General features: G+C 44.1%; 1 protein-coding gene across 9 annotated transcripts in view; it reads left to right on the forward strand.

Moving 5' to 3' along the window:
* Positions 1–22,871, forward strand: part of NCOA1 (nuclear receptor coactivator 1) — a 179,446-nt gene that overhangs the window by 35,590 nt on the left and 120,985 nt on the right. For 8 of the 9 annotated variants that reach the window (XM_056342272.1, XM_056342277.1, XM_056342278.1 and 5 more), the window contains exon 2: positions 16,683–16,851. The gene's annotated coding sequence lies outside the window, so the exon portion shown is untranslated. Of the gene's footprint in view, positions 1–701; positions 867–16,682; positions 16,852–22,871 lie in introns of those variants that run through there. The other variant, XM_056342270.1, reaches the window with a different exon arrangement.

Consider the following 22,871-nt stretch of genomic DNA (forward strand, 5'->3'; position numbering starts at 1 on the left):
GTGCAAAGACCACCCTAAAATATAAAAACACCCATCAGGTGGTGGCCTCGGAGACTTGTTTGTTTAAGGGAGTGAGACTTTTTAACAGGTAGACCTAGTGAAAATTTCAGAAGATGAGGGTGTGTATTGAGGGGAGAGAGGTGGATAACTGAGGGATGGAAAAGGGAGCAACGTGCAATGTATTTTTTCCAGTGCTTTGCATCTTTTTATATGTCTGAATCCTGGACTAACTTGCTGATAGTGGCCTGAAACCTTCTAGGAGAACCAAATTAAGCCAAAAAATCCTTTTGCTGGAGGTGCTGCTAATACAAGCTCGCTACCTGTGGGCTTGTACCTTCAGCAGCAAAGCTTTGCTGCCCGTGTGGATATTGTGCGTGGACCCACCCCGAGTGCTCGGCAAAGTGCTGAATGTCTCCAGGTGCTCGGAAGTCAAGTGCCTCCCTGAGAGACCTGTCTTTGTTCGGGCTTAATAAAAGCATCACGTTTTCAAACGATGTGCTGAATCACTGGGGAATTCTTCGCTTTCGGTCTGGCTTAACCGAGTAGGAAAAGCACGTATGCAAGATAATTTTATAGAGTTTGCTCTAAAAAGCAGTTTTGAAATGGTGTTTTTCCAAGGTTTTTTTTGTTTTGTTTTGGTTTTGGTTTTTTTGGTTTTTTTTTTTTCCCCCAAAAGCTTCCATGGTGTTCTGCTAAACAAGCTCTTCTGGAGAGAGTTTTCTAAAGCAGGGGAGGAAACACAGTTCTTTAGACTTGTCTTCAGAAATGTAAACAGCCACGGCACTACGGCAGCACTCTGGAACATCGCCTCTGGAAGCAAGAGCGAGCTGGGCTGGCACAAGCAGCTACTTGTACAAGAACAGGAGGTAATTACCACGGAGCGAGTTCACTTCAGACTTCAAACACTGGGGAGTTAATTTGCTCTAACGTGATTGAAAACACAAAACGTTTGTAGATGGGCTGCTCCCGAGATGAAGAATTTCAGCAACTTGTTAACGTGCTTAAAAGCCATTTCTTTTAAAACACAGTGTCCCTGTGCAGGTGCAGATTTGCACAGATAATATTTGGATTGTCTTACCCATCAATAATGCTGAGGCTGGCTTTGAGAAGCTGAACAAAAACCCACCTGGAGGTAGCATGAGGACGCTCATTCAGCACTTCGTGGTGCCAATGGTCTGGATCTTCTTGGTGGTTTAGGTTCTGCTACCTGGCCCACCCTAAGCAGCACTTGGGAACCTCTAAAGAAAGGAAAAAAAGGGGGAATAAATCCCTTTAACAAATAATCTCAGGCTGTTTCACTGCTCGGTGTTTTCTCTGGCCAGATATTTTTAGATTCCTGTATGGTTTGTATCTCACTTTTGTTTAAGATTGATCTGAAAAAAAATCATCCTTTTTGAAGTGTATTTTACATACATTATTGCTTTGCAGCGTCTTGTCTTTGGGAATAAAATGGTTCCTTTTAATATGCATATACTACTGTTCAGTGGAGTATTTTTAAAAATCACTATTATATCTGTACCTCCTTCTCAAAGCCTACTGAGGTAAGAGAAATTACATTTTACAATGTCCAAATAAAAAGAAAGACACTTTGTAAAACTTCGTGGAAAGCTGTTTTAACTTAAGGGAATGGTTCAGGAGTTGAAACCCTCGACTCTACCAGGTCCTGGCAATCTGTTGAAGTTTCGCTTGAGCGAGTTGTAACACCGTGTAAAGAAACCATTTAGTGACAGGTATCTTCATATCATACCCTTGGATTCTGTGGCACAAGTCACAGAGCTGATGTCTTTATCATAATATCCCAGATCTGCAATTTTCCTACTGCTCCTCCAGAAATTAAATTGTCTTTACTGTTTCTTGGCGACATGCCTGGCAATGGCAGAGCTCAAATAGCAGATCTGAAGGGAGGATGGGGATGAATGGACTGGCTGATCCAGCAGAAAGTCATGCGTTCCCAACCAGATCTCCTCCCAGGGCTTGAGCATCACTCCCCAGCGACAGCTGTGGGGCACATCTGGCTGCCCCTGCGCTGTGGGCTTGTTACAGTGCCACATGAAGCTGATGGAAATCTGATGTGAAAAACTACCTCATCATTTTTGTTGCAGGAGGCAAAGGGCAGCCTGGCTTTGACCAGCACTGGGGGCAATGTTGGTCTGGTGAGCCAAATCCACGCTGCCAGCACGCCTGGCATCCAACCTCCTGCCAGGTGGGATGCCTTAGAAAATTGCTTTCCTTTCATTTTTAAGAAACGATTCTCTTGAAACTGGGGATAAGGATGCCTGGGCAGTTTGAGGAAGATAAGTAGGACTGCAAATAACAGGGGTGTGTAACTCATTTTCTGTATCTTAATTCCATTATAACACACCCGTAGTCCCAGTCAGATGGTACTGAGACCTTTTAAATGAATTATTTGTCTGCTCTGCCTTACATTTGTGGGGATATTTTAATGCCCAAGAAAGAAAGGACAGCGTGCGGGTATTTGAGGGGCAGTAGAATGGAGGCTGTTAAGATTTGGGTCATCTGGGTGTGTGATGCAAAGCAAGGCTGGCTGTTGGACAGAAATAAAATACTTTATGTAAATCTCGTTGTCATTTTGTCATATTCAGGCAGTGTAGGTCATGAAAGACAGGACCCATTTTGCTGAACTGAATGTCTTTTTCTGAGGGACCAGTTGGCTTTCCAGCTGGGATCTTCTGTCATGTGTTGGCATCCTGTGTGAAATAGTACTTATCTTTTTAGGTGTATCATTTAAAATAAATCTGAAGAGATGCTTATAATAGTCTATTTCTCACAATTTTCAGGTGAAGAAAATGCTGGGGTAGGTAGGTTGTGTGTTTGGTGCTCAGCCAGCCAGGTGGCTGAGCTGGGTGTAGACTGTGATGTTCACATAGATCTGCAGCTCCTAGACTTGCTGCCATCGATTATTGTAGGTGACCTCCCTGAAGTAACATCCTACAGCCTCGAATATTTCATTAAAAGTACAAATCAAGAAATTCTGTCCAGATAGAGTTTTTCTGTAAGTGATGCTGAGCAGAAAAAGCTCTAATTTTAGATAATCTTACAGATTTTATTGTTTGGACAGGAAACACCACCACTTTAGCTTGAACTCCTTTAGTCACAACAAGAATCATTAATATAATTGTTTAAACACAGTTGTGTAGGTGTTAGTCACGGTTATCAATGTGAGTATGGCCCCTAACTTCTCTTCTAACACCTGGAAAAATTTGGTGCAACAGCTGTTTCATCTGGTAGAATGATAAAATACTTTCTTGTAACCTTTAATTCACAGTAGGACTTTTCTAGCTGTCAAGATTAGCTTGACATTTATACAAACATATATCTTCTTATCATACCTCTCTCTAATGCGGTTCCTGTAAACTGTACAAGTATAAAATTAAGTTTTGGTTAAGGCTTAATACATAATGTATATGATCAGAAAAACAGTGGCTAATGGTATGAAATACTTTGAGGCAAGAATGGAAAAAAATATCTCTTAAATGCTTATAAATGGCTTTGGAAAAGTAAGTACTTAGTCCCACCTAATCCATGGTAACTTGCATGAAGGTAACCATGGAAATTTTATATATAAAACTCATCTCCAAAGAGCTCATTTTAACACCGTCTCTTGCTGCAGTCCAGTGCTTAACAGTGCTGTACTGGCACGTGTTGAGGCTTCAGTGCTACGTCTTCCAATTTTCTGTGTTGGGGAAGAAAAACCACCAAGAAAACAAACTCCCAAATGCTCCTTTAGCCCACACTTGGGTTTATGTGATAGTCCAGCAAATTTGGCTGCTGATAAATGAGAATCTTCCCACTGAAATGAAACACAGATGCCGTTCTTCGTACCCGTTTGCATTTTGGGAATGTGACCAGAATCCGTGCTGCTCAGCCGCTTGCCTGCATCACCCTGGGAGGTGGCTGCAGACGCAACGCAAGACCCTGTAGACCTATAATGACTGAAATGATTTTTAAAGCTCAACTACTGAAAGTCAGGAATGCTGAGATTAGCAGGGTGATGCTGAAGGTGTTAAGTCCAGATTGACCTAAATTATTATGTTGACTTAAATGACTCGTGTTTATGTTATTTATATGATTTATTTTTGCTAAAGAAAAGATCTATTTCCTCTGGCGGCAGAACCAGAAGCTAACCTTTTGATTAACCATCTGTTTGGATTCATGTAATTTCCTTTTCCAGATCTGTGACACTTTCAAAAATGCTTGTGCAGGAGACGCAGATGCTTTACAAGGTGCAGTAGGCAAAGCCTGTAGCACTAACAAAAGGCAACTGCACCGATAATTCCCATTTTACACCTGTAGAAACTGAAGCAGGGGGAGGTTTTCCAGATTTTCCTCCTCCTTTCTGCTTTATGCACGCGTTCGCCCTCTCACTGTTTTGCTGCTGCTGTTAGTGATAACCGCCTGGTGGCTTGGCTGAGGATGGGGTGCCTTTCCCAGCGCACACATGGCAGGAAGGGGAGCACACGGGCAACAAACTGCCTTGTAGAGCTCAGGGTGAGGTTGAAATGGGGAGGTCGTGCTAATTAATGGGTTAGGAGGTGGTTTTGGTACTGTGTATAGTGAAGGGATGGGTGGATTTTTGCTGGATTTGCAATGTTCTCTCCTTTCTGGTTGTGTTTCTATACAGCAAATTGCAGCTGGAGTGCTCTTGTGTTAGAGTGTAAACATCACTGGAGCAATCTGGGGATTCATTATGGTGGCTGCTTTAGCTGAGATCCACGTTTTCCTATACGTTCCCTTTCTAGTTACCTGAATGAAGTATAATTGGAGATGATCATAATTTGTGGGCTGAATGGAGGAATTACTGGGCCAAATTCAGGACCTGTGGACTACTGGAGACCTCAGGGTGCTCCTTCTCCACCCTGGTGTCTTCTGCCCAAACGTGCCTTGGTTCTCACTATGGTGATCCCCTCTGCTTTGGGACGTGGGTCTGCAGCGAAGAAGACCCCGGCAGCCAAGGCCTGGTGATCCTGCGGTGTAGGTATGGCATCTGCCAGGAGGGTCCAGCGCTGTGGGATGGGGCAGAGGAGCATCCATCTGGGATGGACAGAGCTCAGCCTCACTGTCCTCATATTTTGGGCGCTGTGTACATGCCCACCTGAAGTGTCTACAGCCCCTGCTTTCTTTCAGGTGGCTTTACCCACAAGATGTGCTGCTCTGCGGTAGAGCAAAGCGATTTGGAGGGCGGCGTGTTGTACAGGTTTTGAACGGATATTGGAGGTGACACTTCTGAATCCTTCGCTTTGCTGCTAGCTTGTTTGTCAGAAAAGGGTATTTCAAATTCTCCCCTCAAATGGAGACACTGAGGAGTTAGTTCAGGAGATCTGATCGTCGCTGAAGTTTCTACAGTGGAGTGCATCTTTGTACCACCTCCAGTGTAGCTGTTTCTCATTTCCAGCCCCTTTTGGTTAACGATTCAAAGGAATATTGTCTTAAGAAATTGCCAAATGCACTGTGGTTACCAAGTTGCTATTGGAAAAGGAGGAGGAAATTCCCCACTATTGCAAACCAATAAACAGATCGGAGTTGGGAGTAGGAATGTGAAAACAATGTATTTCAGCTGGCTAATGAAGAGAGATGTTGAATCTCAGCAACTGTTTAGATAACTGTCCTTTGATTTGTTTACCATCTGCTCTTAATTCCGAAAAGGAAAGGCAGTGGTTTGGGACTGGTTTGAGGAGCTTCACAGAAAATGGCTTGTTTGCATTGCCACTAGCCACAGGTGGAAATTCTCAGCCAAATCCTCTGTTGCTGGAGCTGGTTCCCCTGGAAGGATCAGAGCAGCAGGGAGCTTGGTCTCTGGATGATGGATGGGAGAAACAGGAACGTTAACGGGTTGGTTTGCCTGTGGGATCTGAAGTTTTGCAAGAGATAAGTTTTGCAGAAAATACATCTCGATGGATTGACTTTAAGCAGTTTATAAACAGTTCCCCCCCTTGTTTTTTTAAATGTTATATTCAGCTTGCGCGGCTGCACTCATCTGCTTCTGAAAAGTGTTTTTCCGTCCCTGCCCATGCCCTCTTTGGATGGCCAATCGCACAGAAAACAAGCGTGATGCTGTATTTTTGAGGTGGCTCTGGAGCATTGGTAGGACATGATAGATGCAAGAGCAGAAGGGTGGGAGGACATATATTAGCACTGACACTTTGCAAGTCTGCATGTGCAGCTGGAATCCCTTTTCTCTAAAATTACTGGAAAATAGGCTTAGAGGAGTGTAGCTGGGTAGTAGGCGACTTCAGGAGCTATTTGAGGCTGCAGTGGAGAAAGGGAAAAGCTGCGGTTAACCCTTATCTGTTCGAGTTGCCTTGCAAAATGATGGTGATTGAATCTGGTCTGGCAGCAGGTGCTAGGAGCTGAGAAGATAAAGCAGTTGTCCTTGCTGTCTCAGTCCTGAACTGCTCGTGTGGCCATCACAGTTGTTTGCAGGAGTGGCAGGGGTGGGATGTCCACCTTCAGCATCCCCTTACTCACCTTCTGCAGTGTTGTCAGTAAAAATAATACATGAAGGTGGGGGGGGGGGGGGCTGTCGATTTTCAGCTTCCATTGGGAATCAAGTCAGACAAAGCATTCAAACAGCTGAAGTTATAAATATATATAAGATCATGGCATTTTGGATTTTTTTTAATATAAGCATAAATACATGACAAAGAGCTGTAAAGCTTTTAAGTTCACTACAGCTCTTCTGTATAAACACAGGCCCTCTACTCCCAGTAATCCTTTATTTCTAAAGCATTGGTTAAGCATTCAGGCTGATAAGCATGTCGTCTTAAAAGCTTCGACTATATATTCCCAGCTGCCTCTAATGGTCCTCAGCTGTGGTGGTACCTGTGCATTGCCAGCTGCAGTGGCAGCTTGCATGTCCGATGCTTTTGGGTGTGAAATTTCCCTCCCCCCACACTTCCCTTTCCCCCCTCAGGTGGAACAAGAAGAGACATAAGCCATTTCCCATCCTTGGTCCTGACATTGATGAAACCTTCCAGAAATGTTCTTACCACTTTAAGTAATCTGTTTTTTGATGTCAGTTATTTTTTTTGGAGTACCATACTGAAATAATGAAAATAGATAAACATGCATTTAAACCATTTGAACAGCATTGTATTTTAGTGTGCAGTAGCAGAGCAGTGATGAAAGTTTAGAGGTTTTTTTCACTCATTAGTCCTCAAAATTATCTTTTTAATACTGAATTTTCTTCCTGTAGCTATAGCTACATATTCTTATATTATGCATATATAGATTTATGCTATTCCATAATAAATGGAGTTATAACTCCAGTATAATTGTTTTCTTAGTATTAATATGCTTTGTGTTATTTAATTGTCAGCCAGGGATTACAGTAAACACAGTTCTTCTGTGTTCATATCCAGTCTTGTTTAGCTGAGCTATCTGCGTTGAATGAAAATCTCACGTACAATTATGTGAGTAACGAGGGCAGCAAGAGGAGAGCAGTTGTCAAATCTTGAAGTGGCAGTTGTTGCAGGAAGTTGTCTTCATTTCTTTATTACCCTTCATCGTCCCAATATAGTTAATCCTTAAGACATGACACTTAAGCATCAGAGAACATCCTAAAATTATTTCGTTGGCTTTACTTTTAAAGAAACCTATTGAGTCAGCTTCTCAGAAACTTCTGAATTGCTTCTGGATATAGCGAGCTTTGCCACAGTTTGGATTCAATAAAGATGATGAGATACAAATCTGAAATCACAGGGCTGAGGACACCAATTTGTATTAGAGATGTGTACCCATGCTGGTGCAGAGTGCTTTGCATCTTGAGTTTACACTTATTCCCAAGCTTGACTCAGCATAACCAGGCCCTCATGAAACAATATTTAAGTTCTGATGTCACTGAAATTCCAGATTCACTGAAATAAAGAGAATTAGGATTTTGCAATGTCTAATGCCTCCCCCTGTCATTGTTTTGTCACCAGGATAATAAAACATCTTTGGTTAAAAATGTAAGACAAGGGTAATTAAGAGCTGGAAGTCCAGACATATGAATTAATAGCAAAGTTGTTGCTGTTGGACTCTAGTACACCTTCTCTGTGTTAATATATTAAAGAAAATTTTTTAACTCTGTAATTTTTTATACAATATCCTTTATATATTTTATTTATGATATCCCTCTTCATTCATTTTTTTAAAATTACTTCTTGTTGCGGAAGAAAAAAAGGCAAGAACATCTGTCCCAGGCTGCTGGTACTTGTTGTTAAGCACACTTTAATGATGGATAGTAAGAAAGTAAACAGTTTAAAGTACTGTACCATATACTTGTAATCCAGTGCACAGCTGTTCAAGTGATCGTGAAGGGTTGAGGCCACCACAGTGTCTGTGCATCGTTTGGTGCATCAGCATATTTGTGCTTCACTTCAGGTTTACTTGGACAGCAGCCTGTTTCACGATGGTGCCCATACAAACCCATTTGTCATCATCTAACCATGGTCATTGGCTTTGAGTAGAGAGAAAGAAAGGTAGGAAAGAATTAAAAGTCAGTCTCATGTTCTTAAGATCAACATTGTTCTTTGCAGGAGATCTCAAATTAAGGATTTATTTGTAAATTGTGGTAGGAGCTGGTTTTGTTGGAACAGGGGACGACCTGTGACAGCCTAAATTCCACTTTCAAAGATGCATCTTCTTTCCAGCCTGAGGAATTAGCATTTGCGTAGCTCTTCAAACCAGTTACTCTTCTGCACAACGTCATCTCTTCTGGATTACTCAGAGATAACTTCAAGTATAGTCCTTTGGAAACATCCTGCAATTTCAGTCTTTCCAAGGACCTGACATCAAGCAAGCAAATGGTTATGACTTTTTGGCATCAGTCAGATAAAATAGTTTGCAAGTGACAGTAGACACTTTCTAAGTTAACTGTGAAGCTTTGGAAGAAAAGGAACCTGAGCACCACAGGAGTACTGAGCTGTGTAAATGATTATTTATATGTCATTTGGCTTGAAACCAAATTTGCCCTAATGAGAGAAACTGAATATTCTGAGAATGTGGATGCCTTTCCAGAAATTAGGGTGTTTGTAGAGTTCACATTCAGCCAGTGAGGGAGGAATAAAGTTGGATCTAATCTATATCAGGAAGTTATTAAAAACTAATACAAAGTGTGCAGTTAATGCCATTAGTGACTTGAGGTTTTGGACCTAAATCTAATGATTCCTTTGGCTAGGAGCAAGCTATAGGTTAATTTGGCAAAATGTAGTGAGTGGGCACCTGGGGTGCTGGGTTGTGTGTAGATAGAAAAACACTTAGAGTTGGGTTTGGGATTTTTGTTTCTCCACTTCAAGCACAGTTCTGCTTTCAGGGTGCAGAACAGGAGTACAGCTTGTGTGTGCTGCAGCAGGGATGGCTGAAGCACCCTTGGAAAGTGTCATCTGCTAAAGAGCTTTCAGGTTTATTCTCTTTGCAGGATCCTGCAGCAGGCCTGGTGTTCCTCAGAGCTGGTGATAGTCAAGTTGGGGCAAGGGAGGAATTCTGACTTGTGTGCTTCCCACTGCCTGAAGGCTCCTGGAGTGGTCCAGCTGGGGACCTGTGCCAGAAAAGTGCTGTTACGGCTTCACAGCACTTGTGAAATCTTGAGCTGGTTCAAAATGACAACAATTTGCAGAAATTCCAAGATTGGGAATCTGGGCTTCATGCTGCGATGAGGCAGGTGAACGAAGAAGAACCAGCTATGGTGTAGGAGACCTGGGGCAGGTTGAGCATTCATGGATGTATGAGATTGTTGTGGGTTGCTGCTGAAAGAAGTTTTTTTTTGCTACTTGCTGTTATGTGCATAAATACAGCTTCTCCTTTCTGTTCACTCTTCTCTTCCTTTGTGCCACGTGGAGATAGTTGGGATTTAGGCACCCAACAGCCCTCCATCTCGGCTTGTCCTCCTTACTTGTCTTCCAGTGGGTCAAAACCCAAATTATGTGGCCATGAAACTCAGCTTGACCTCTTCAATCCTTCGGATATCCCCAAGGATGACTGATGGACAGTCTGTCAAGACAGGGAGAGTTGAACAGTGGTCCATAAAATGCTGTTGCTGCTGCTTTGCCCCAGCCTTGGAGCTACTTCTGCCTCTGCTCTCCCCGGATGGCCCCAGCAGCACTGGCTATGAAGCTCAATGTGTAAGCCCAAGTGTTTCCACCTGGAGCTGCCCTAGCCTCAGGTTAGGAAAGGTTTGGCAGGGCTTCTAGCTTGGGCTCTGTGATGTGCCCCTCCTGTCCTACAGGAGTATCTTGGGCTTCGGGAACCGGCAGGTTGATTCAGTGCTCTTGGTCTGTACCAGCAGGAGCAATCTGCAGATGTGACTTTAGCATTAGTGTTGTCTGTTACTGATTGCAAAATGAAAAACCCGATCCATTTCTCCTTCAGATTTTGTAAAAAATGTATTTTATGCTTTCTGCTTTTCAGTTAAAGCCCTGCAGTTTCATCTAGGACGAGTGAGATCCCTCTGAAACCTGGCACACGTTCAAAACCTTGGAAGTACAGAAAGCTGTTCATTAAACTTCCTCCTGGGTAGATAAGACAAGTCGCTTTACTGGAACAAAGTTTACTTTTTTTTTTTTTTTAAAAAAAAGTCTTAGTTGTGTAAAATTATTCTTTCCAAATACAAGGATTATTTTTCTGACCTTCTAATTTGCAACAGTTAACTGGCAAACAGATTGAGCTCTCTTGCAAAACGGCTTTTCTCTCTGTGTCTCCCGCAACACTTACTTGGTACTGGGTGTAAGTCAGGCAGCAGTACAGGAAAAAGTAGATAAGAAGGAAAAACAAGCTTTCCAGATGCCATAAGACGTATGTAGGTTCTTAAGCAAAATCAAATTTAAAGGGAACCTGGAAGAGTTACTTTCATGGGGGGGAGTGGAACGTAGTGAGAAGTAGTGTTGCCTGAAACTGCTGCCTGAACGTCCTTACTCTAGGGAGATTAAATATCCCTTTCAAAAATGCAGCATTTACACTGGGCCAACAGTCTTGGAGTTTGGAGGGGTCGCAAAAAAGTATTCGGTGCTGCATGTTACTTGTAAGCAGGCAGAGAAGGAAGATTCTTGCAGGACATTCCTTGCAACCTGCTGTAACGAGATTGTTCATTTTTATTATTGCTTTGCAGTGTGCCCATTGAATATATAGCAAGTATATATTGTATATATATAGCAAGTATATATATAGCAAGCAATGAGAAACAAGTAAATTACGGATTTTGTCAACATACAATAAACATGAAATCCCTCCAAACTTCTTTCCACTTGCTTTTTATTATAATTTATTAGCTTTGATTACGGAGGGTACGTGGAACAAGCTGTTGCAGTGGAAAGGCAGGAGAGGATGCTCTGGTCACAGCATGAGCCACAGCTGGACAAACCTGGAGCCGGGTTGTCTCCATGTTACAGGTCTGGAGCCCACTCATCAAGTGCAGAGGGCTCTGCTGTTTCTCATCCTGCCTCCACGGACCCTTGTTCATGCATTTTAATATTCAGCCGTTACGGATAAAATATTGATAGCCTCAAGTAAAATGTAACAGGGGAGGTAATGAAAGATGTATGTTTCACTAAATGGTGGCTGCTTCCGAGGGGCCGTGGTGGCTTGGGACATCTTGCAGGGCTGTGTGAGAACTCACGTGCAAAGCGTTTATGCCCTGTGGGTCCGTGGGTGAAGATGCAGTAGAAAGCACATGACTTCGAGGGACTGGAAAATGTGCTAGTAAGCTAAAGGTGAAAGGTTTTGGGTGAGGTCTAGCCCAGATGAAGGATGACAGGAGGCTGTTTCTTCTGGTCACTGGAATGTCTGAAATGGTTTAGTGGATAGATTTGCTCAAAAATGTATTGGCAGTTGATCTTGAGCCTAACCACCATGCTGGGTCTTAGCTTCCTTATACTCTCAGCTGATGAGTAGAATTTCAAAGCAGACGTACGGCTCGAAAGGCTGATGGCTTCAGCAACACACCAGGCTGTCTTGTGTGTGTTTGAACACATTTTCCATGGGATAAAGAGAACTTTTGATATGCTGAATCCGCTATAGCTACTGCAGGATAGTTTAGGTGGAAAGGGTGTCAGCAGGTCATCAGGTCTGGACCTTGCTCAAAGCAGCTTCAGAGGATGTGCTTAACAAGATCGTGGATAACTCATTCCTTGCCCTCAGCTTCAACTGTTTAAAACCAGGGTCCAATCCATCGACTTGTATGGGATATTTCTTCTTTGTGCTTGGCTGGGTTGCAGGGAACAACCCAACTTTGATGCTTTGTTGGAGAGGAAAACCACGGATACACCTCAAGCAAATCACTTCAGACCATTCACTGAAAATTGTCAATAGTTTGAGCAAGAAATGCTGAATACAGGATTTGGGAAGAGCAAAGGACACCAGTCAGTGCAAGCTTTATTGAGAGGGCTTGGAGTTTTTAATGTTGGGAATTTCTAAGTGCATATTCCTAGTAGTTAAAAGGCTTTCTGATGAAAGGGGGAAATATCCTGGGCTGTTGATATATGTAATCTATGGGTACTTACTTCTTTTATCTGTCCTTCAGATCTCTTTATATCTTCAACTGAAAGCTTGTGCATAATAGCGCTTGTAAAGTGTCTTTTATTAGTGCCTCAAGGTATTGTATTTTGGAAAGAAAAGCCAAGATCCAGGTCCTTTAGCTCCTTACTGTGATTTATAGACTCTGAGTAGAGGTCTGCAGACAGGCTGTGTAGCAATGGCCTGGGAAAGCTTAGCAAAGGCTTCCTATGGTTAAGGACAAGGAAGCGTGTGGGACATGGGAGAGCTTGGAGGATGGAGCAATTCTGCCAGGGAACAACCTCTGGAAGATCTTTGGTACTCTAAATGAGGCACATGTTTCTGTCTGTCTCTCAAACCCAACTTCTGCTAGTGTGGGCTCAAGTCATCTGACGACCCTGGGATGGCATCACCCCACTACTTGAGCAAGTGTGTTGCAGTCAGGGAGTAACTCGGGGGCTGCCTGCAGGTTTTACCATCTCTGGAAAAGGAGAGGTTGTTAATAGTATCTGGTGTGGTCACCTGCAGGAGAGGCTGTAGGATCTCCCTCAGTTCGGTTGTGTTGGAAGTAGTGGGTTGAGCTCCCATGTTCAGGAGTTTTTCACGCACATGGACATCGCAGCACTGTTGCCAAAGGAGGCTGCACTGTGGAGTCACGTGCGGTTGGTGGTCCACCATCACTCAGATCTTCTCCGAAGTACAGTTTCCTCTGCTCTTAAGTGAGAATGTAAGAATAGCACTGATGGATCTGCACCCTGTTTCTAAAAGTGGTGCCTCCAGAAGGATGTCAGAACTGGGCAGACCCTGTATGACACTCTTCCACCTCTCCAGCCTCTGATCTTTCAACATCTCCAGGACTTTCCTAGCCAGAGATGACATTCATCTTACTAGTAACCGTCATGGGTGTCTGCTCTATGACACAGCCAGTCTTTCCTTGAGCTCACGCAGATGTTTGATGTGCACAACATCCTGTGGCAAGGAGCTAAACTGCTTTGCTGGCTTGTGTGTGAAAAAACCCACTGTCTCTTGTTTGCTTTTTTAGACTTGCCACCTGCTACTTTCATTTCTTGCCCCCTTGTTCTTGCACTGAGCAGGCTGCTGCTGCCTTCACAAGCTGCTGGTGTGTCCCTTCTCTGGTACATCCCGTCTGGATTGGGAAGGGTCTCTGTGCCCAGATGCACGTTTGTGTTTGGTGATAACACTGTGCAAGGTCTTTGCTTGTAGTCATGTTGGTAAAAGACCTGTTATCTCATGTCCTCGGCTCTCTGTAGCTTTCAGAGTCGGTGTGAGTCTGAGTTGCAGTGGCTGTTGCTCATGGCTTGCAGGAGGATGAGTAATGTAGGGCGCAAGAACCGCTCCTTCTGGGATTTCAGTACGAGCACATGATTAATGATGGTCTAGTTATATTTTATGACATCGCTTGCCCAATTATTAATCTGTTCAATATAATCCACATTATGTAATGTAATTCCAGTTACTTGAGAAATCATACTTCACAAAGTTAAATGATTTACCAAGCTCTAAGTATGTTGTATCAGAGTTATTACAGTTTGCAGCCAATCTTGTAGTCTTAATAAAAACACATACAATTGATTTAAGACCTGCGCGTCGATAGACATCAGCTATTTACTTTCTGTAACTCCTAACTAGATTTTATACCAGCATTTTCCTTCTTTTCCTGGGATGGATAGCTTGTTAGCTGGACTGATAGCTTGTTATTAGCCTGGTCATCCTGCTCAGACATTTAAAATATTGACACGACAGCACGTCCATCAGTGCTGTCAAACCTCCCAAGTTTTTAACACTTGCAGGAAGCTACGATAAAAGGTCCAGACCTTTTCTTGTCCAGCTCTTTTAAAAGCCCCGGGATGCAGTTGAAGATCTCCTGACTTAAAAACGGCCAGCTCTGTTAGCTGTTGTTTCACATCTGCCTGCATTGCTGTTTGGAATAGAAAATGTTTCCTGTGGCATGACTATACCATCTGGTTTCTTTCTTAATTAATGATCAGAAATATTTGTTGCATTCTTCTGCCGTTCCTATAATATTGCTGGTGGTTGCTCTGTTTCTGGGCAGTAGCGATCCTCCGCCATTGTTGGAATTTGCTGTTCCTAGGTAATTTTTATAACCTGATATACTCAAACCTGTGAGTATTGTGGTTCCTCTCATTGCATTTCGCTTCTCTTGCTGCTTCGTATCACTTCATTTCTGATGTGTTCTCATATGCAAACAGTTTACTTTTTCATCTGTTAGATGTATTTTTTATTCTGATCGTTGCTTTCCGTATTACGAGCACCAGATTGAGAGGAGATACTATTTTTTTTTAAAACAGGAACATCTTCCCATTTTAGTTTTGGGAGCTTAAACCCCCCAGACACACACCCTGGGAATCTGGAAACGTGTTCTTAAACTTTCCATTATTATGTTCTTCTGTTTTTAACATTCCTTCCTTCATGTCATTTGATCTGTTTATTGTAGGGGTGAAAGCAGCTGGGACATACACGTTATTTAGAAATTCAGGGACCATTTCATACGGGTAAAATGCAAGTTTCAGACTGGGAGCCTGGGTGATAGAGCAGTTTGTGCATATTTCATGTACATTTATGTGCACGTGTATAAAAATGGATGCTAAATGAGGCAGGCATCCCACTTCCCATCGGGATGTGCTCTAGCCATACCTCTCTGTTTGGATGTGGATCCATAAGCTTCAGGAGTTGTTCTCTACCAGTGCCTGGGAGGTGATGCTGCCATCTGAATTTTCCTCCCTCCTTTTGCTTACTTGATTTTTCGTGAATGAATTACGAGTGACTTATAAGAGTCCTGTGTTGTTAATGACAGGTGCATTAGTAAGACAGCATTCTAACGACTGTGTCCGTGTAAGTAATTTCTTGTGTAATAGCAGGAGCAGCAGTGGGGACAGGCAGGTTCTGAACTAATAGCGGTACTCCCCTCATTTAACTTCAGATGCTCGGATTTAGAGGTATAAATTTAATCCAATAATCCTGGTAACCCTGTGAGAGAGAGAGAGAGAGAGAAAGAAAATAGACACATCCTGGCAGTAGTTTAACATGACCTCCTAACGGGGTGGCTCCTTGGGGACCAAACATGATCTGCTGGAGCAGCAGCCAGTCTTTGGGGACGGCTGGAATGCTGGGGACCTGCAGACATCTCCATCCAGCATCTCCAAGGGGAGATTTGTGGGTCTGTTTATTGGCTGCAGAGGGACCCTGGAATTACCAGCTTTGGTTTCCAACCAGCTATTAGGTGTCTAAAGTTGATTAAGATGAATTGCATCCTGTAGCTACTACAGATAAAGGTTCAAAAGCAATATTGGGACTTCTGTCTCAGAGCATTTGCTGGGGAAGGTAGTGAGCTTGGCTATAGAAACAGCAGCTTGTGGAGTGGCTTGGAAGAAGGGTTATGAAGCTCATCTCAGTGTTTTCATGATTGTTCCTTTTTAAATTACTTACTTTTTCATTAGAATTCAGGCAGTGCATCACAATATGATGAACCCAATTTTATGAACTTCATTTTTTCAACCAAGCAAGGTATTTGCAAGCCACAGATTAGTTGATGTGCTAGCATTTGGCTCGAGAGGAACAAGGTTCAGACAGGTATGATTTACAGGAGAAGGGGATAGCTGAAGAAAATGGACATACTGCAGTGTCCTTTTTATGGTGTATGTGCTTTGGGAGAGAAATGGTTGTGCTCATCTCAGGTTCAGAGGCTACCTGGCTTATCGAAGGTGATACAGAAAGTCTGTGGAAGAGGAGGAACTGGAGAAATCCCCTTGATCTGCTTCTAGCTTAACGCTTAGTAACAACAGCTATTTGCTGTCCGTGCCTTTGTGAGGTAGGGAAGGATCTCATTATTTATTTATTAGGCAAAGAGGGAGGGGAGGATGTAAGGAAAAAAAAAAGTATTTGTTGGAGTATTAATCTTTCATTTACTTTATTTCCCCAAGTAGCTTAAAGCTTGAGGAACCTCGACGAGTTCTTTTCCAGTGAAGTAAAAATGATATCTTGCAATTGATAGTATTAAGAAGTTCAGCAAGCTATTAATGATGCTAGTGTGAATTAATAGTTGACCTCAACTTTGCTGTCTTTCTACTTAAAACACTGAAAATTGCATCGTGTGAATAATAACTCAGAAAGATAAATGAAAGATAATGCAAACAAACGTGTCTTTTCCTCCGCAGGACTCAGTAATTGATGCTGGTCCCCTATCAGAAGAGTTCATGTGAAGACTGCCCATGGAAGGTCGATGCCTGTGTTTGCTGAGGCTCTAGGATTCTGTTGTTTTGCCATTTAATTAACTGAAGAGTCCAGTTTTTCCCATGAACCATCTTTCACCTCAGGAAGATAGAGGTAAGCGTGCAGGTCTCTGTTGCTTCTTTCCTCTGGTGGAAAATGCTTAAACCTGTCATGGAGGTGGTTTTTGCTGAGCACCTCTTCATGTGGAATTAATTATTGAGACTGCTGAAAGCAAAAGCCCCTGTTTTTCTCTGTCCTTGGCATTCTTTGGGTTGTTTTCTGTATATGAGATGTGCAGTCAGCCTGCATTGTATTCGTAGCTATGAGAGTTGTTTTAAAAGCTCATAAAGATGAAATTACTGCCTGAATCAACTGTGCTTTCTCAATATGTTTTGCAAAATTGAATAGCTGTTTGCTGCAGTGGCAGAATGGTATGCAAAGGATTTGTGCTAAAGAATAATACGAGGTTTTGGTGAGTCAGTATTATGCTGTAGGCTGGCTTGTGGTGTTGATCAGGTGAATTGAGTTCATAACCAGAGCATTTTAAAAATCACAAACCTGGGAAATCAAAATATTTTATGGCAAGGGCTACTACAACTTCCAGAGCTAGAAGTGTGTACTCAGCATCCTTGAAGTTCTCACTAGCAGATGCACGTAACAACTTGAACACTTCTGTGGCTTGCCCACAGCCGGCAGTGTCTTAAAGGAAAGTTGTAATGGAGTGGTAACTTGGAAAGGCGGTAGAATATATTTAGAAATGAACAGAATACTAAAACAAGTAGTAGTTGGTGTTGGCTGCAGCTACTGTGTGGCTGTGGGATTTGCAGTCTCTCCACCAAAACTGAGAGTGCTTACTGCTGTGGACAAGGAGTAGGTAGGAGAGGGGAGGACCTGTATCCCTGCTAAGTTCCCTGGAAAACCAGCTTCTAGCTGCCATACTGTAAGGCAGAACTTGCATATACAGCTGCTTTTGTCTGATGAAATTTTACATTGCTTGTATCACAATTCCCTGTCAGAGCATAGCTGGTGTCACAAGAAACTTCTGCAGTGGAGCTGGTTTTGACTGGAGTGCTGTGGAAAATGGGGTATTTCCTTCTGGACTGAGTGTGGCTTGGCCCCGTGCTCCTCTTCGGTGCACTGTAAATACATCACCAGTATCTTACTGGGACCAGTATCCCTCTAAGGCTGCTTTGGCCACTTGGTTTCTGTCCTTGAGTTGCCTGCTTCCCTGAACGGTGGTGGGATGATCACTGCAGCCAGTGCTGTGGTGGCTTGGAGACATTGGTGCACCTGTTCTAGATGTCCTCCCCTGTTCGGTTTGGTGGCCAGAGGGTGGATAATTGGGTGCCCAAGATGGTGGTAGATGGGGAGCCACCCCCGGTTTCTGTGATCCTTCTGGCTTTTCTAGTGTTTGCCCAGTGTTTTTAGGCAAGGCTCTTTGCTTTTTGCCTTGGTGTCTTCCATTTGCACAAAGGGTGGTGGTAATTAGGCATAGTTGTAAAATTTGGAAACCTTACTGCTTCTGTATTGCTGTGTGTGGTCCCAGCTGTTAGCTCGGAGTCACCCAGGCGGAGAGGACCTGGGGTGCTGCCCATGAGTGGTAAGGAACCAGCAGAGTCCTAGTCCAGCGCTGGAAGTGCTGCTTAGAGTTAATCATTAAACTGTGCTTTGCCTGATAAATACAGTTGGAATCAGGATTTTTCACCACAAAAAGATCACCTTTCCTTCTGGCTGTAACAGCTACTTTTTGACTGGAAGCAGGTAAGCTGTATCACACACACACACAAAAAAACTTAGCTCCTGTGACTCTTCAGATGTATTTATTTTTCTCACTGCTATCTGAACCAGATTCAGCTTTTGAAGAGGTGACCTCCCAGGCTGGTGGTGGCTTCTCCTTGCTGCTGACCTCCTGCTTTCCAGGCACCGATTAATATCTGCCCAGACCGGGAGCTTAGAGACTGAGGGTCTTGGGCTGGAGTGTGCCGCAGGCTGGGCTGTATGCAGCTTTTCTTCTTTTATTTTCTCCCCCACCCCTCGCCAAAGCAGTCAGTATGAATCACGCATCCAGCAGTGGCTGGGCTTTACCTGAGACTTCTCTTTACATCAGGAAGCTTGACAGATGCAGCCCAGGCAAGCAAAGGGTTATATTCTTAACGATGAAATTGGATATCATTGTGGGGAGGAAGAGTGAGTTCTAGTTTAATTTTAAGGGTGAGGTGCCTCCTCGGCTGCTCTGGATTTCCCCTAATTTAGGGGACTGACAGCCCCTGCAGTTGTGTGGGGGGAGCCGGGGGGGACGACCCTGCCTTCATCCCACCTGGCACCTCCCAGCCTTTCCTGATGTTTCTCCCCCCCTCTCCCCGGTCTTACTTAATTTCATTCTTTCCCCTAGCAAATGGACTTTTTGGCTTGGCATGAAATTCGGTTGCCTGTGATTGAGTTCCCATCCCCTTTATCCTGCGATGGGGCTTTGAGATGAGAAAATGTAAATGCAGTCGCTGAGATGCTGCCTCTCCCACCCTAGCCCTAGGTCTTTGCTGAGCCAAAACTCCCTCTTTATTCCTTAGTGATCATATTCCTTCCACTTTAAATAGATTTCCTGCTGTTAACAGCATTTTCAAGTGTTGCAACACTTCATAAATGGTATCTTGTGAGAGGTATTTACTGTAGGTAAGTTTCCTTGAAGTTGTAACCTCTGCCTTGCCGTTCCCTTCTCCTGGGGGCTGCTGGTGGGGTAGGAAGGACACAAATGATGGGCTTGGCAGTCACCATACCTCTAAATCAGTTGTTCCTCTACCTCTTTTGTTAGTTTTATAGAGAGGGATGTTGTTTCAGCCACGTGTTTGCAGTAGAGCCCTGCTGATCAAGGCAAAGGTGCACACAGCACTTTTGGGGACTTGGGAAGAAGAAATCCCAGACTTCTCTCTCCACATATGAATTAAAGCCTTGCTTTTAAAAAGTAAAGAGCACAAAACCCCCAGGAACTCCCGCCATGCCCACTGGAAAAGGCTCCCTAGGCTGCCTGGTGGAGAATAGGCAGGACAGCTGCCATGGACTGCGTGCAGGGAGAGGTCTGAAGCTTCTGCCTCTTTGCAGAGGATGCTCACCAGCAATATTGCATCTTCACGTCGGGCTTCTGGTACTTCTACTGGCCAGCCTGCAGCCACAGAAATGATCAGTTTCTCTCTTTAGGTTCCCAAATACAAGTGCTGAAGGGGTTGAGCCTTTTTTGGGTTTTCAGAGTTGTTTTTTTGTTTTTTAAAAGAAAAGCTAGAATGAGCACATGGAGGCCCCCAACATGTTTCTTTTCATATTTGTCATGAAGATGTTATAGCCAGCTGTCACTAGCAAAAAAGTTTATATTAAAAGCATTCACCCTGTGAAATTAAGGAAGAAGTGTTTTGATAGGGGAGCTGGTTGTATTTTCACATCTGAGAAGGCTTTCTGTTCCCTTTCTCTAAAAATGCCATGAGATGCTCTTGTTTTCATATGTAAATCCTATAGCTGGACGGTCAGTTTGGGTACTTTGTTTCTACAGAAAGTATTAGAGACACACACTTCTTCCATTAAGTGGAACTTCTGGTGCTTAGTTCCTTCAGAAAATAAAAATATCTAAGCAAGCATTTGGTCATCTTCCATTAAGCATTGCTTGCCCAGGAGCTTTGATTAAATCTATTTCGACTACTTTGGCCAGATTGCAGTTTTGCTTGTCTTTTGGAACAAACCACTTCATCCGTTTCCCTTACTACTCCTAGAAGTTTTAAGCAAATGCACCTTTTTCATAGCTTTTCACATTTCTACACAAATCCAGCCTAATTCTTTGACCTTGACCAGATACCAGCTGCAGAAACCCTGCCAAGGTCTGAGATGTCATTGTCCCTCCACTGTCAGTCACCATCAGTGGTTTCCATGAGTTTATCCAGCAATCCCGTTCTTGTGAGCACTCCTCATCTGCAGCGCTGCCAAGTCCTCCAGGCTGGGCTGAGCCCTCTCCAGCAGCTGTTCAACCCAAGCTTCTTGTGCTGAAGCGAGTGAGAAATGTTCACGTGAACTTTTCAGCTGTGAGCATAGGATCCTCTTTACAGACAGTCTGGGAATGGGAACATCTTCATCTGCCGTAGACACTTCTGCAGTGATCAGTTTATCATCACCTTTAGTGTACAGCATTAGTGCAGGTTGTAACCCCTTCCTCCACAACTGTGGTGGTTCCTTGAACAGCAGAAACCTAATTCATCATTGTCTCCAGTCCCACCATGCAGGTAGCTGTTGCTGTGCTGAGGAGACGAGGTGGAAACGTGTTTGTGTCTTGGCTGAGCAGGATTGTAATCAGCATCCAACGGGACAGTGAATGATGCTGGATATGTTAATGGCTTTTTAATCTGCTGGGTTCTCTGCTGCCCTCAAGGAATTTCGACTTCCTGGGCCACAAAGATCAAATATCATTTAATTGAAAACCGCACTCAAGTGAGTCCTTCAGTATTCAGGACTTAATGATTTAGTGTTCTTTGCCTAATGTAGTATTTGTTGTACAAGCCCTTCCTGTGGATGGAAGGTTATAAATCAGTACCTATTTACTTTCTTCCATTGTTTTAGCTATTTTGGTACCTCTTTGTCAGTTTGTGTTAGCTACTGCTCTGACCTTCTCAAGGGCACCTTCCAGTTGGCTGTCAGCTCTCCAGAGGTGAGATACCAGTGCTTGCTGATTCTCCTTGCAAGACAGGGCTGTGGTTGCTGCCTCCGTAAGCCAAAGAAGTATGAGCAATTTTGCCTTTTTTATTCCTAGAAGTTGATGCAGAGGTTGGCAGGATCAGAGTCATGGAATCACAGAATGGTTTAGGTCAGAAGGGACCTTTAAAATCATCTAGTTCAACCCTCCTGCCATGGACAAGAACACTTCTCACTAGATCAGGTCTCTCAGAGCCCTGTCCAACCTGACCTTGAACACTGCCAGTGATGTGTGGGTCATTCGCAGCTTCTCTGGGTGACCTGTTCCAGTGCCTCACCACTCTCAGCATAAACAATTTTTTCCTTGTATCTGGTCTGAATTTTTCTGAAACCTCTTTCAGTTTAAAACCATTCCGCCTTGTCCTGTTGCTACAGGCCATGGTAAAGTCTCTTTCTGTCTTTCTTATAAGCTCCCCTTCTTATAAAGAAGGCTGCTCTAAGGTCTCCCCAGAGCCTTCTCCTCCCCAGGCTGAGCCACCCCAGTTCTCCCAGCCTGTCCCCACAGCAGAGCTGCTCCAGCCCCTGAGCATCTCCCTGGCCTCCTCTGGCCCCACTCCAGCAGCTCCGTGTCTCTCCTGTGCTGGGGACCCCAGAGCCGGACGCAGCGCTGCAGGGGGGTCTCACCAGAGCGGAGCAGAGGGGCAGAGCCCCCTCCCCTGGCCTGCTGGCCGTGCTGCTCTGGCTGCAGCCCAGGGTACAGCTGGCTGGCTGGGCTGTGAGTGCATGTTGCTTGGTCATGTCAACCTGTATCCCCAAGTCCTTCTTTGCAGGGCTGCTTTCCACCCATCCACCCACCCGTCCGTCCATCCATCCACCCGTCTGTCCACCCATCCACCCACCCATCCACCCACCCACCCACCCATCCATCCATCCATCCACCCACCCATCCATCCATCCACCCACCCACCCACCCATCCATCCATCCACCCACCCACCCACCCACCCATCCATCCATCCACCCATCCATCCATCCATCCATCCCCCAGTCTGCACTGATAGTGGGGATTGCCGCAACCCAGATGCAGGACCTTGCACTTGGCCTTGTGGAACTTAATGGGATTCCCATGGCCACTTGAGCCCATCAAGGTCCCCCTGGATGGCATCCCATCCCTCCAGCAAATCAACTGCACTGCTGAGCTTGGTGTCATCTGCAAACTCGCTGAGGGTGCCCTCAATCCCACCATCATGAAGATGTGGTATGGTACCAGTCCCCATATAGACACCTGAGGGACACCACTTGTGGCTGATTGCTGTTTGGACATTAAGCCCTTTCTATGAAGTACAGTTCCATTTACTCAGCGTGGAAGCATTTAAGGAAAAAATTATCATAAAATAATAAAAAAGTGGGTGAGCATTTGTCTCGCTGGGCAGTGGCACATCTTCATGGGCATCCCCCCCCCCCCCCCCCC

This window comes from Falco biarmicus, chromosome 6, assembly GCF_023638135.1.
Source record: "Falco biarmicus isolate bFalBia1 chromosome 6, bFalBia1.pri, whole genome shotgun sequence".
NCBI classification, from domain to species: domain Eukaryota; kingdom Metazoa; phylum Chordata; class Aves; order Falconiformes; family Falconidae; genus Falco; species Falco biarmicus.